Source organism: Leucoraja erinacea, chromosome 9 (genome assembly GCF_028641065.1).
Source record: "Leucoraja erinacea ecotype New England chromosome 9, Leri_hhj_1, whole genome shotgun sequence".
NCBI classification, from domain to species: domain Eukaryota; kingdom Metazoa; phylum Chordata; class Chondrichthyes; order Rajiformes; family Rajidae; genus Leucoraja; species Leucoraja erinaceus.
Window position 1 is genome coordinate 66,249,502 of NC_073385.1, and position 12,484 is coordinate 66,261,985.

At 48.8% G+C, this 12,484-nt stretch overlaps 1 long non-coding RNA gene across 1 annotated transcript; it reads left to right on the plus strand.

The window, feature by feature from the left end:
• The first annotated feature begins 443 nt into the window (after window positions 1-443).
• On the plus strand, window positions 444-11,892 carry LOC129700514 (uncharacterized). The gene is made up of 3 exons (XR_008724072.1): window positions 444-1,751; window positions 5,648-5,901; window positions 11,750-11,892. It is a non-coding gene; the product is annotated as an uncharacterized LOC129700514 (long non-coding RNA).
• Window positions 11,893-12,484: the final 592 nt, after the last annotated feature.

Sequence of the window (12,484 nt, forward strand, 5' to 3'; positions counted from 1 at the left end):
ACACATTTAAGAGAGAGTTATATAGAGCTCTAGGGGCTAGTGGAATTCAAGGGATATGGGGAGAAGGCAGGCACGGTTTATTGATTGGGGCCGATCAGCCATGATCACAAGGAATGGCGGTGCTGGCTCGAAGGGCCGATTGGCCTCCTCCTGCACCTATTTTCTATGTTACTAACTAGTGTTACTAACACTACCCTACACACACTAGGGACAATTTACATTTATACCGAGCCAATTAACCTACAAACCTGTACGTCTTTGGATTGTGGGAGGAAACCGAAGATCTCGCAGAAAACCTACACAGGTCACGGGGAGAATGTACAAACCCACACAGGTCACGGGGAGAACGTACAGTCAGGAATGAACCCAGGTCTCTGGCGCTGCAAGCGCTGTAAGGCAGTTACTCAATGACAATTAAATATACTCTCTCTTGACTCTTACTCAGCTGCTGCGCCATCGTGCCGCCCAGAGACTGCAAAGGGAACTAAAAAGCACCATCAGAAGTTGAGGCGAGAGTCTACAGAGTGAGACCAACTATTTCAGATGGACAGAGACAGGAAAAGGTTTTCGAAGGACTTTGGATGCCCTTCCTAATTTGAGGAAGGACATCCTTGCTATTGAGGCAGTGCAGCGAAGGTTCACCAGGTTAATCCCCGGGATTGCGGGACTGTTATATGAGGAAAGATTGGAAAGACTGGGCTTGTAGTCGCTGGAATTTAGAAGGATGAGAGCGGAACTTCCCAATGTTGGGGAAGTCCAGAATAAGGGGTCACAGTTTAAGGATAAGGGGGAAATCTTTTAGGACCGAGATGAGGAAAACATTTTTCACACAGAGAGTGGTGAATCTCTGGAATTCTCTGCCACAGAAGGTAGTTGAGGCCAGTTCATTGGCTATATTTAAGAGGGAGTTAGATGTGGCCCTTGTGGCTAAAGGGATCAGGAGGTATGGAGAGAAGGCAGGTACAGGATACTGAGTTGGATGATCAACCATGATCATATAGAATGGTGGTGCAGGCTCGAAGGGCCGAATGGCCTACTCCTGCACCTATTTTCTATGTTTCTATGTTTTCTAAATGTGTAAAACTATGAAAGGACTGGACAAGCTAGATGCAGGAAAAATGTTCCCATGGTTGGGCGAGTCCAGAACCAGGGGCCACAGTCTAAGAATAAAGGGGAGGCCATTTAAAATTGAGATGAGAAAAAATGTTTTCACCCAGAGAGTTGTGAATTTGTGGAATTCCCTGCCATGGAAGGCAGTGGAGGCCAATTCACTGGATGAATCTAAAAGAGAATTAGATAGAGCTCTTGGGGTTAGCGGAATCAAGGGATATGGGGAGAAGGCAGACACGTGTTACTGATTATGGACGATCAGCCATGATCACAATGAATGGCAGTGCTGGCTCGAAGGGCCAAACTTCCCCCTCCTGCACCTATTTTCTATGTTTCTATGACACTGGAAATGAGTCATCTTAGCCCAGTACTGCATGTCCAGGGCAGTCACGCCAAGGCAGAACATGAGGTGCGGGGAGTTCCTCAGCCCGGGGGGGAACCTCCTGTCCGAAACAACGCAGCTGACACATCTCAGCGTAACTTTGTAACGGAGGGTCAAAACGCCAGGCTGTGACAAAAGTAACAATCTGAAGAGACTGTGACCAGTTAAAGTGGAGAGCCAGTATGCAGTGCGGGGCTATTGACGAGAACTCACCAGCAATCAGCAGTCTCAGCGGCCAACATTACCGAGGAGCCTCTGGGTGAGTTTACTGAGTGTTTGTTGTTAAATTTGATGAATACCCTACTCGTTTTTTCCTATGCGCCTCTGACTGTCTCTCTCACTTAGCGTTCAACTCTTGCTGATCAACCCCTCCTCAGCACTGGCTGTAGAACTATCTTTCCACCACCCTGTGTAGCAAAGATCCTATAGCGAGCAAGATGGATCATTCGACGAAAAAGACGTAGTACGGTCATGGGCAGATTCATGGGTCATTTTCGGCCCCATTTCCGTAACCGGCTTCCGTCTCCGCACCAAAGATCCCGTAGCGGAGCAAAGATTCTAGTGCGGAGACGGAAGTCGGTTACGGAAACATCCTCGTAAAAATAAAAGTTATTTGGTAAAAATCTTCTCCTCATTTTCAGAATTATAATTTATTAACACAAACTGTTCCCCCGCAACGTTGATTACACTGCGAGTCGGGTCGGGTTGGGTTACTGAAATGGATGAAAAAAAGGCCCATGTTCCGCTCCGTTGCGTACTACACGTCTGCCCATTGTATTTGTGGTCTATCTTGCTCCCCCATAGGATCTTTGCTGTGTGGATGTTTCTATCGTGCTCCTGCCGTTTTCCAATGTTTATTCTGGATTTCCAGCTTTGCCTGTCAATAGGACTAGAGAGGTAAATGCGTCATTAGTTTGGCGTGAGAGAAATGGGTTCCAATTCCTGAGCCCCAGTGCCAGTACTGGGGCAGGAGAGAGATTATACAAGGGGACGGGCTCCACCTGACCCACTCTGGGACCAGTGTAAATTAAATGACTAGGCTTGCAGATAGGTTAGGAGGCATAGTATAGATAGTTTAGTTTAGTTTAGGGATACAATGTAGAAAGAGGCCCTTCGACCCAACTAGTCCGCGCCGATCAGCGATCCCTGCACACTAACGCTATCCTTCACACACTAGGGACAATTTTACATTTATACCAAGCCTAGTAACTTACGAACCTGCACGTCTTTGGAGTTTAGGAGTAAACTGAAGATCTCGGAGAAAAGCCACACAGGTCACGGGGAGAACGTACAAACCCCGTACAGACGGCACCCGTGGTCAGGATCGAACCTGGGTCCCCGGCGCTGTAAGGCAGTAGCTCTACCGCTGCCATATCCATCCTTGTACTTGAAGGATGGATATTGCCCAAGCTGTTGTTACCCAGACACACGGCACTAACCAGCGACCTGCGGCTTGTTGTAGTCCTTGCCTTGATCCGATGGCACAAGGGTTGTTGCCCGGGTACATGAAAGACGATGGCCCCCACAGCAACACTGCTGCTATAGTTCTCAGTTCACTTTTAACCCTAATGGGGTCAAGCATGTCGCCCTACTTGGGTACCAGTCCCTACTAGATACTAGGTGGTGTAACGGCACAAAGATGGAAGGTTTAACAGACCAGGAGTGAACGAGACAGCAGTGGCAGAGGACAGTGAGGGGGGGGGGGGGGGGGGGGGGGGGGGGGGGGGGGGGGGGGGGGGGGGGAGGTTGACAATCAGTGTCTACAACTTTTTGTGTCTATCTTCACAATGAATTCCTTGCTTGAAGCATTGAATTCTTATCACCATCGATCACCCGTTCTCACTCCAGCATTCTGTGTCTCTTTGATGTAAGCCAGCATCTGCAGTTCCTTCCTACATCAGTTCACCATGGAGGATACTGCAGATAGTCCCAAGATAACACGGCAATTTCAAATAACAGAGGAACATGTAAAATTTCCATTCAAATGGTATCACAGCAACTCATCAGTTGTGAATCTATGGAATTCTCTGCCTCAGAGGGCAGTGGAGGCTGGTTCTCCGGATGCTTTCAAGAGAGAGCTAGATAGGGCTCTTCAAGATAGTGGAGCCAGGGGATATGGGGAGAAGGCAGGAATGCGGTACTGATTGGGGATGATCAGCCATGATCACATTGAACGGTGGTGCTGGCTCGAAGGGCCGAATGGCCTACTCCTGCACTTATTGTCTATTGTCTATTGTCTATTGTCTATTGTTTATTGTCTATTGTCTAACCCACCAGGACACAATAACCTGCACCCAAGCGTTTTATAGGAAGTGCTGCAGATAGTGTTACCAGTGGATGAAAGCATGGAAACAGGCCCTTTGGCCCATTGAGTCCATGCTAACCATTGGCCACCATTCACATTAGTTCTGTGTTATGCTATTTTGGCATCCGCTACTTACACACTAAGGGTCATTTACAGAGGTCAATTAACCCACAAAGTGCACGTCTTGGGATGTGGGAGGAAACTGGACTGCAGTCACAGGAAGAACAGACAATCTCCACACACGGTCAAGATCAAATCTGGGTCTCTGGGGCTGTGAGGCAGCATCTAAATGGTGCTGCTAAATGTCCTTGTTCAAAAGATCAAAACGGAAGTGTTTATGTAGGCAAATGCCATTTTAGCCTTTAAAGTCCTCGAGTCACAGTCACTACGGGTGCTGTCTGTACCGAGTTTGTACATTCTCCCCGTGACCCGACATCTTCGGTTTCCTCCCACACTCCACAGACGTACAGGTTTGTAGGTTAATTGGGCTTGGTAAGTGTAAAAATTGTCCCCAGTGGGTGTAGGATGATGTTAGTGTGCGGGGATCGCTGGTCGGCACGGATCCGATGGGCTGAAGGGCCTGTTTCCATGCTGTATCTCTAAACTAAACTACAGGTGGTCTACTCTTGTTTCAGTTTTCTTGTGCCCTTTACAGCAGCGCCACCATGCCACCACTTACTGAAGAAGGGCCTCGACCCTAAACATCACCCATTCCTTCTCTCCAGAGATGCTGCCTGTCCCGCTAAGTTACTCCAGCATCTTGTGTCTATCTTACTTTCTCACTTCAGAATAAGTTTCCTTCCAAAGCTCTTGAATATTGCACCAATGTACCCATGCTAAAGCGATTGAAGAGAAAAGGCAGATTCATTAAATAATGAGTCGGAAAGCACTGCAGATGCTGGTTTAATTCAAAGAGACACAAAATGCTGGAGTAGCTCAGCAGGGGTCAGGCAGCATCTCTGGAGAGAAGGAATAGACAATAGACAATAGACAATAGGTGCAGGAGTAGGCCATTCCACCCTTCGAGCCAGCGCCACCATTCACTGTGATCATGGTTGATCATCCCCAATCAGTACCCCGTTCCTGCCTTCTCCCCATATCCCCTGACTCCGCTATCTTTAAGAGCTCTATCTAACTCTCTCTTGAAAGCATCCAGAGAATTGGCCTCCACTGCCTTCTGAGGCAGATAATTCCACAGATTCACAACTCTCTGGGTGAAAACGTTTTTCCTCGTCTCCGTTCCAAATGGCCAACCCATTGTTCTTAAATTGTGGCCCCTGGTTCTGGACTCCTCCAACATCGGGAACATGTTTCCTGCCTTTAATAATCTTACATGTTTCAATGAGATCCCCTCTCATCCTTCTAAATTCCAGAGTGTACAAGCCCAGCCGCTCCATTCTATCCACATATGACAGTTCCGCCATCCCGGGAATTAACTCAATCTCATTATTTTTATTTCCTTTCTGTCTCTCTATGTCTTTTTTTCTCCCTTTTTTTTCCTTCTCTTTTTTCTACTCTTTTTCCTTCTACCTTTTCTTAGGGTTTTCTTTACTATCTCACGAACCAACACTACGACTTAGGATATTATTTTCTCCTCTATCTTGACTACTCTCATTTTCTGTTAAAAAAAAATCCCCAAAAAACCTTGTGAACCTACGCTGCACTCCCTCAATAGCAATAACGTCCTTCCTCAAATTTGGAGATCAAAACTGCACACAATACTCCAGGTGTGGTCTCACTAGGGCCCCTGTACAACTGCAGAAATTAGGTGACGTTTCAATCGGAAAGAAGGGTCAAGACCCGAAACGTCACCCATTCCTTCAATTGAATAATGATTATGGTGTTCTCAGATCAGAACGACCCCGCTGCGGCCCAAACATATTCAGACGCCCTCAAATCCGTCTGCTACCGGGAGGCGGCCTGGCGATCGGACAGGTCATCGCGGACAATGCAAGCACTGCCGGAGAAGACGCACGCAGGCAGCTCCGACTCCAAGATGGAGACCAGCAAACTGGAGAGCTACTACCATTTCTGCGGCAAGGCTTTGAGGATCACCCGGGACTTGAGCGATAATCTCGGCATATCCGCGATAATCTGGGAATCTGTAAGTGCGCCATTTTGACGGGATGTGTTCATTCAAGTTGGAAAGGCATCCTGCGGTTTCTCCTTCCTTCTCTCTCCACCGAGTCGACTGGGCTTGTATTCACTGGAATTTAGAAGGATGAGAGGGGATCTTATTGAGACATGTAAAATTATTAATGGATTTGACAAGCTAGATGCAGGAAACATCTTCCCCATGTTGGGGGAGTCCTGAACCAGGGGGTGACAGAATTTAGAAACATAGAAACATAGAAATTAGGTGCAGGAGTAGGCCATTCGGCCCTTCGAGCCTGCACCGCCATTTAATATGATCATGGCTGATCATCCAACTCAGTATCCCATACCTGCCTTCTCTCCATACCCTCTGATCCCCTTGGCCACAAGGGCCACATCTAACTCCCTCTTAAATATAGCCAATGAACTGGCCTCAACTTCCCTCTGTGGCAGAGAGTTCCAGAGATTCACCACTCTCTGTGTGGGTCATTTAAGAATAAGGGGTAGGCCAGTTAGGACTGAGATGAGGAAAAAACGTATTCACCCAGAGAGTTGTGAATCTGTGGAATTCTCTACCACAGAAGGCAGTGGAGGCCAATTCGCTGGATGTATTCAAGAGAAAGTTAGATTTAGCTCTTAGGGCTAACGGAATCAAGGGATATGGGGAGAAAGCAGGAATGGGGTACTAATTCTGGATGATCAGCCATGATCATATTGAATGGGTCGAAGGGCAGAATGGCCTAATCCAGCACTTATTTTCTACGTTTCACCCAGACATTTGATTCTGAATGAATGATTAAAATATGGACTGCAGAGATGATAAATAGGATACGGTGTGTTCAGGAAGCTTTCAAGTAGCACCTGAAGCCAGGTACGGGAAATAGACAGCCCGAATGTGGATCTGGGAAAGATGCAAATCTACAACATGGTCGCCTGTATTGTAGCAAGGAGGCAGGGCATGGATTCAGGAAAGACAGGGACACCCCGAAATCCCCCATCCCTTCTCTCCAGAGATTTTACAAGATTTTACAAGATTTACAAAATACATTTAATTGTCATTTGGACCCCTTGAGGTCCAAACGAAATGCCGTTTCTGCAGCCATACATTACAAACACATAGACCCAAGACACAACATAATTTACATAAACATCCATCACATCGCTGTGATGGAAGGCCAAATAAACTTATCTCTCCACTGCACTCTTCCCCCCCCCCCCCCCATGTCAGAGTCAAAGTCAAAGCCCCCGGCTGGCGATGGCGATTGTCCCGCGGCCATTAAAGCCACGCCGGGTGATGCAAGGTCGCACACCAGGTTCTTGGTGTTAGAGCCCCCGGCGTGCGCTCGCAGAGTCCCGCGGCCATTCCAAGCCGCGGGGCGGTGCTGTAAGGCCCCGCTCCAGGAGCTCTTCGACCCCGCAACTCGGGCGGGAGAAGTCGCCGTTGCGAGAGCCCTGAAAAGCGGTCTCCCTCCAGGGACCCGCGGGCTCCCGGTGCCGCCGTCCACCAGACCTGCCGTTGGAGCCTCCGACTCTCCGGTCGGGCCGCAGCAGCAGCAGCAGCAGCAGCAGCAGCAGCAGCAGCAGCAACGCTCCTCCACCGCTCCACCCGCTCCGGACTCGGCCAGCCCCGCGACGGCGACGGTGAGTCGTAGCACCAGAGTCCCCAGCTTCTTCCTGTTGTAGGCCGCTCCTCGTTGCGGCCCCAACGACAACGGAAACCTGACGAGAAAAGGCCGGGTCTCTCCCGTGCAGGGAGAGATTTAAAAAGTTTACCCCCCCCTCCCACCCCACCCCACCCCCCGCCCCCCCCCACACACACACCCCAACACAAAATAACAAAAACTACATAAAAACACAGACAGAAAAAATAATAAAAACGCGGACAGACTGCGGAGGCCGCTGCTGACCAGAGTCGCGCCGCCCATCGGATGCTGCCTGTCCCGCTGAGTTACTCCAGCATTTTGCGTCTAGCTGGCATCCTCTGGTGGGTGGATTCTTCATTTGTGCCAAGGACCTAGTTTAACTACATGTTGGCTTTGGTTGGCCAACATTTTGGTTAAAATATATTGCCAGATGGCCATATTTCCAACTTTTGAACGGTTGGGGTCTCAGATGGTTCTTGGGAATGGAACCCCAGCGCAACTGGATACAACCTGCACATAGGATGAGAAGAACTGATAAAGTTTGCTTCCACCATCCAAACAGCTGTGCGGTGGCTTATTAGAGCAGAGTTATTGATGAATTGCTGCTTTTGAATCTCTACCATAGTTTATAGCAGACACAGATACCTGGCAGCCCCAGAGACCCAGGTTCGATCCCGATTACAGGTGCTATCTGTACGTTCAACCTGTAACCCGGGATCTCAGCTTTCCTCCCACGCCCCAAAGACGTACAGGTTTGTAGGTTAATTGGCTTCTGTAAATGATAAATTGTCGCGTGTCCGTGTACAATAGTGTGCAGGGATCGCTGGTCGGCGTAGACTCGGTGGGCCGAAGGACCTGTTTACGCACTGTATCTCTAAATTAACCTAAACCAGAACAAGGGGGTCCCAGTTTAAGGATAAAGGGGAAGTCTTTTAGGACCGAGATGAGAAAAACTTTTTTCACACAGAGAGTGGTGAATCTCTGGAATTCTCTGCCACAGAAGGTAGTTGAGGCCAGTTCATTGGCTATATTTAAGAGGGAGTTAGATGTGGCCATTGTGGCTAAAGGGATCAGGGGGTATGGAGAGAAGGCAGGTACAGGATACTGAGTTGGATGATCAGCCATGATCATATTGAATGGTGGTGCAGGCTGGAAGGGCTGAATGGCCTACTCCTGCACCTATTTTCTATGTTTCTAAACTAAAGATATGAGGTGAGAAAAACCTATTGATTGAGAGGTTTATGCAGCAAAACTTCAAAGTCATAGATACATGGAGACATGGTCATGTGACCCAGCAACAGGCCCTTTGGGCATGCACATCCATGCCAACCAGGATACTTCATATAAACTAGTGCCATTTACCCGCTTTTGGCCCATATCCCAGTAAGCCATACCCAGCCTTTGAAAATCGAATGAAAACATAGAAACATAGAAACATAAAAAAATGGGTGCAGGAGTAGGCCTTCGAGCCAGCACCACCATTCAATGTGATCATGGCTGATCATCCACAATCAGTACCCCATTCCTGGTTTCTCCCCATATCCCTTGATTCCGTTAGCCCTAAGAGCTAAATCTAACTCTCTCTTGAAAACATCCAGTGAATTGGCATCCACAGATTCACAACTCTCTGGGTGAAAAGGTTTTTCCTCATATCAGTCCGAAATGGCCTACTCCTTATTCTTAAACTGTGACCCCTGGTTCTGGACTCACCCAACATCAGTAACATTTTTCCTGCATCTAGCCTGTCCAATCTTTTAATAATTTTGAATTATTTCTATAAGATCCTCATTCATCCTTCTAAATTCTAGTGAATCCAAGCCCAGTTGACCCATTCTTTCATCATATGTCAGTCCCGCCATCCTGGGAATTAACCTGGTGAACCTACGCTGCACTCCCTCAATAACAATAATGCCCTTCCTCAAATTAGGAAACCAAAATTGCCCACAATACTCTAGGAGAGGTCTCACCAGGGCCCTGTACAACTGCAGTAGGACCTCATTACTCCTAAACTCAAATCCTCTCACAATGAAGGCCAACATGCCATTAGCTTTCTTCACTGCCTGCTGTACCTGCATGCTTACTTTCAGTGACTGATGTACAAGCACACCCAGGTCTTGTTGTACCTCCCCTTTTCCTAATCTGACACCATTCAGATAATAATCTGCCTTCCTGTTCTTGCCATCAGAGTGGATAACCTCACATTTATCCACATTATACAGCATCTGCCATGCATCTGCCCGCTCACCCAACCTGTCCAAGTCACCCTGCAGCCTCGTAGCATCCTCATCACAGCTCACACTGCCACCCAGCTTTGTGTCATCCACAAACTTGGAGATGTTATGTAAACTGCGGGGCTGAAATAAAATTGGAGGCTGTTGGCAATATTTGCCGGGGTGAGGTAGCACCTGCAATGAGAGACAGATCTGAAGTTTCATCGGAACTCTTCAGCTTGAAGTATTAACTCCGTTGCTCTTTTCACAGATGCTGCTGGACCTTCTGAATGTTTCCAGCATTCCTTATTTTGGTCCAATGTCACGGAAACAAGTTTCGCTCTCCATGTCTCAAGCATCTAACCCCCCTCCCATAAACTCAAATTCCTCATACCAACTGACCTCAGAGAGCATCATCTCAATTAACCATGATTCACAGTCATAGAGTGATACAGTGTGGAAACAGGCCCTTTGGCCCAATGCCTCTCCGGCTCCCTTTTACCATTTGTAGCAGATCCACCCTCGCCCCTGCAGTAATGCCGATAAACTTCCATAGCTGTCCTTCCCCGGCCACAAAGTTTTAATGGGAACCAGAGTGCCAAATCTCTCACACAGTGTAGGGGGTATATGGAATGAATCACCAGATGAAATAGTTGAGGCTCAATTCGGGACAAATGGGGCGGCACGGTGGCGCAGCGGTAGACCTACTGCCTTACAGTGCCAGAAACCTGGGTTCCATCCCGACTATGGGTGCTGTCTGTGCGGAGTTTGCAGGTTCTCCCCGTGACCCCCATGGGTTTTCTCCAAGATCTACGGTTTCCCCCTACACTCCTAAGAGGTACAGATTTTTAGGTTAATTGGCTTGGTGTACATGTAAAATTGTCCCTAGTGTGTGTTGGATGGTGTTGGTATGTGGGGGTCGCTGGTTGGCACGACTCGGAGGGCTTGTTTCCACGCTGCATCTCTAAACTAGACAACATGGACTTGTTTGCTAATTGTGTTTTGGACTGTCTTGCTTTCGAGTCTTTTTCTTTTCAGTGCCTTGTAGAATTCACATGTAATTTATGTATCGTGGGGATCCCTGCCTTCCCGCTAGGTATGTGGATGCCATATATTAGTTATACCCTTGGACACAGTACCAGGTGGCCATGGCCTTCAATGGACTTTGGGCGGTCACGGTGGTGCAGCGGTAGAGTTGCTGCCTTACAGCAAATGCAGCGCCGGAGACCCGGGTTCGATCCCGACTACGGGTGCTGCCTGTACGGAGTTTGTACGTTCTCCCCATGACCGGCGTGGGTTTCCTCTGAGATCTTCGGATTCCGCCCACACTCCAAAGACGTACAGGCTTGTAGGTTAATTGGCTTGGTAAATGGGAATTGGTAAATTGTCTCTAATGCGTGTAGGATAGTGTTAAGGGCCTGTCCCACGAGCATGCGACTCCATGCGGCAAGCGCGACCTAAAGGGCCGGTCCCACCAGCTTGTGCCTGCATGCGGCAAGCGCGGCCTAACGTGGTCGCTTGAACCGTACGGCCTCGCGGGGCCGGTCCCACTTCGATCGCCGGAGCCATATGGAGTTGTGCGGAGCTGGGCCCGACATCGCGCGGGGCTCCGAAAAACTGACCGTGTTCAAAAATTCTACGCGGCAATGGCCTGCCGGCCCGCAGCCGCCTCGACGCCGTACGTCACGCGCGAACATCCCCCGGACTTCGCTCGAACTTCATGTCCCTCGTTCGACCTCCGCGCGGCCCCCGCTTCTGGTTTGGTCGCGCTTGCCGCATGTGGTCGCATGCTCGTAGGACAGGCCCTTTAGTGTGCATGGATCGCTGGTCGGCGCCGAACTGAAGGGCCGAAGGGCCTGTTTCCACGCTGTATCTCTAAATTAAACTAAATCTCCAGGCGTCTGTGCACACCACTTGCACCCTTCATCCGTCTCACTACCAAGTTACTAATTGTTAGACATTGCAGGTCCCCCGGTTCTGATGTTAACCCAACGTTGTCTTTCAGGGCCTCGTTCTGTGCCGGTACTTCCAGCAAGAAAAGATCGATTTTCTGGGGAAGAAGGTGATTGAATTAGGATCGGGCACTGGGATCGTGGGGATCCTTGCAACCCTGCTAGGTGAGTAGGTGCCCCACGGCATGCGGTGGCTGTGACCTTCTCTTCCTTGTGCAGATGCTGGTTTAAACTGAAGATAGACGCAAAAAGCTGGAGTAACCCAGCGGGACAGGCAGCATCTCTGGAGAGAAGGAATGGGGCTCGACCTTTCTGTCAGATTGAAACGTCACCCATTCCTTCTCTCCAGAGATGCTGCCTGGCCCGCTGAGTTACTCCAGCTTTTTGGGTCATCCTTCTATTTCTTGCTATTCAAATGTCTGTATGAATGTCTCTTAAGCGTTGTAATTGTATCTAACGCCACAATCTCCTACAGATTGTGAGCTCCACCTACTCTGTGCTTGTAAAATAAGACTTACCCCTCTGACACCCCCTTTAAAACTTTCCTTAAACCTCTGACCTATTGATTTTGATGCCCCTGTCATGGGACAATGTTTTGACTATCGATGCCTCATAACCTTCCATCCTTCAACCTCACCACTCACCTTCACTGCAGGGAAAACAAACCCCAGCCTGACAACCTCCCCCCATGTTTACAAGTTCACAAGTTATAGGAGTAGAATTAGGCCATTCGGCCCATCGACTCTACTCCGCCATTCATTCATGGCTGATCTCTGCCACCTAATCCC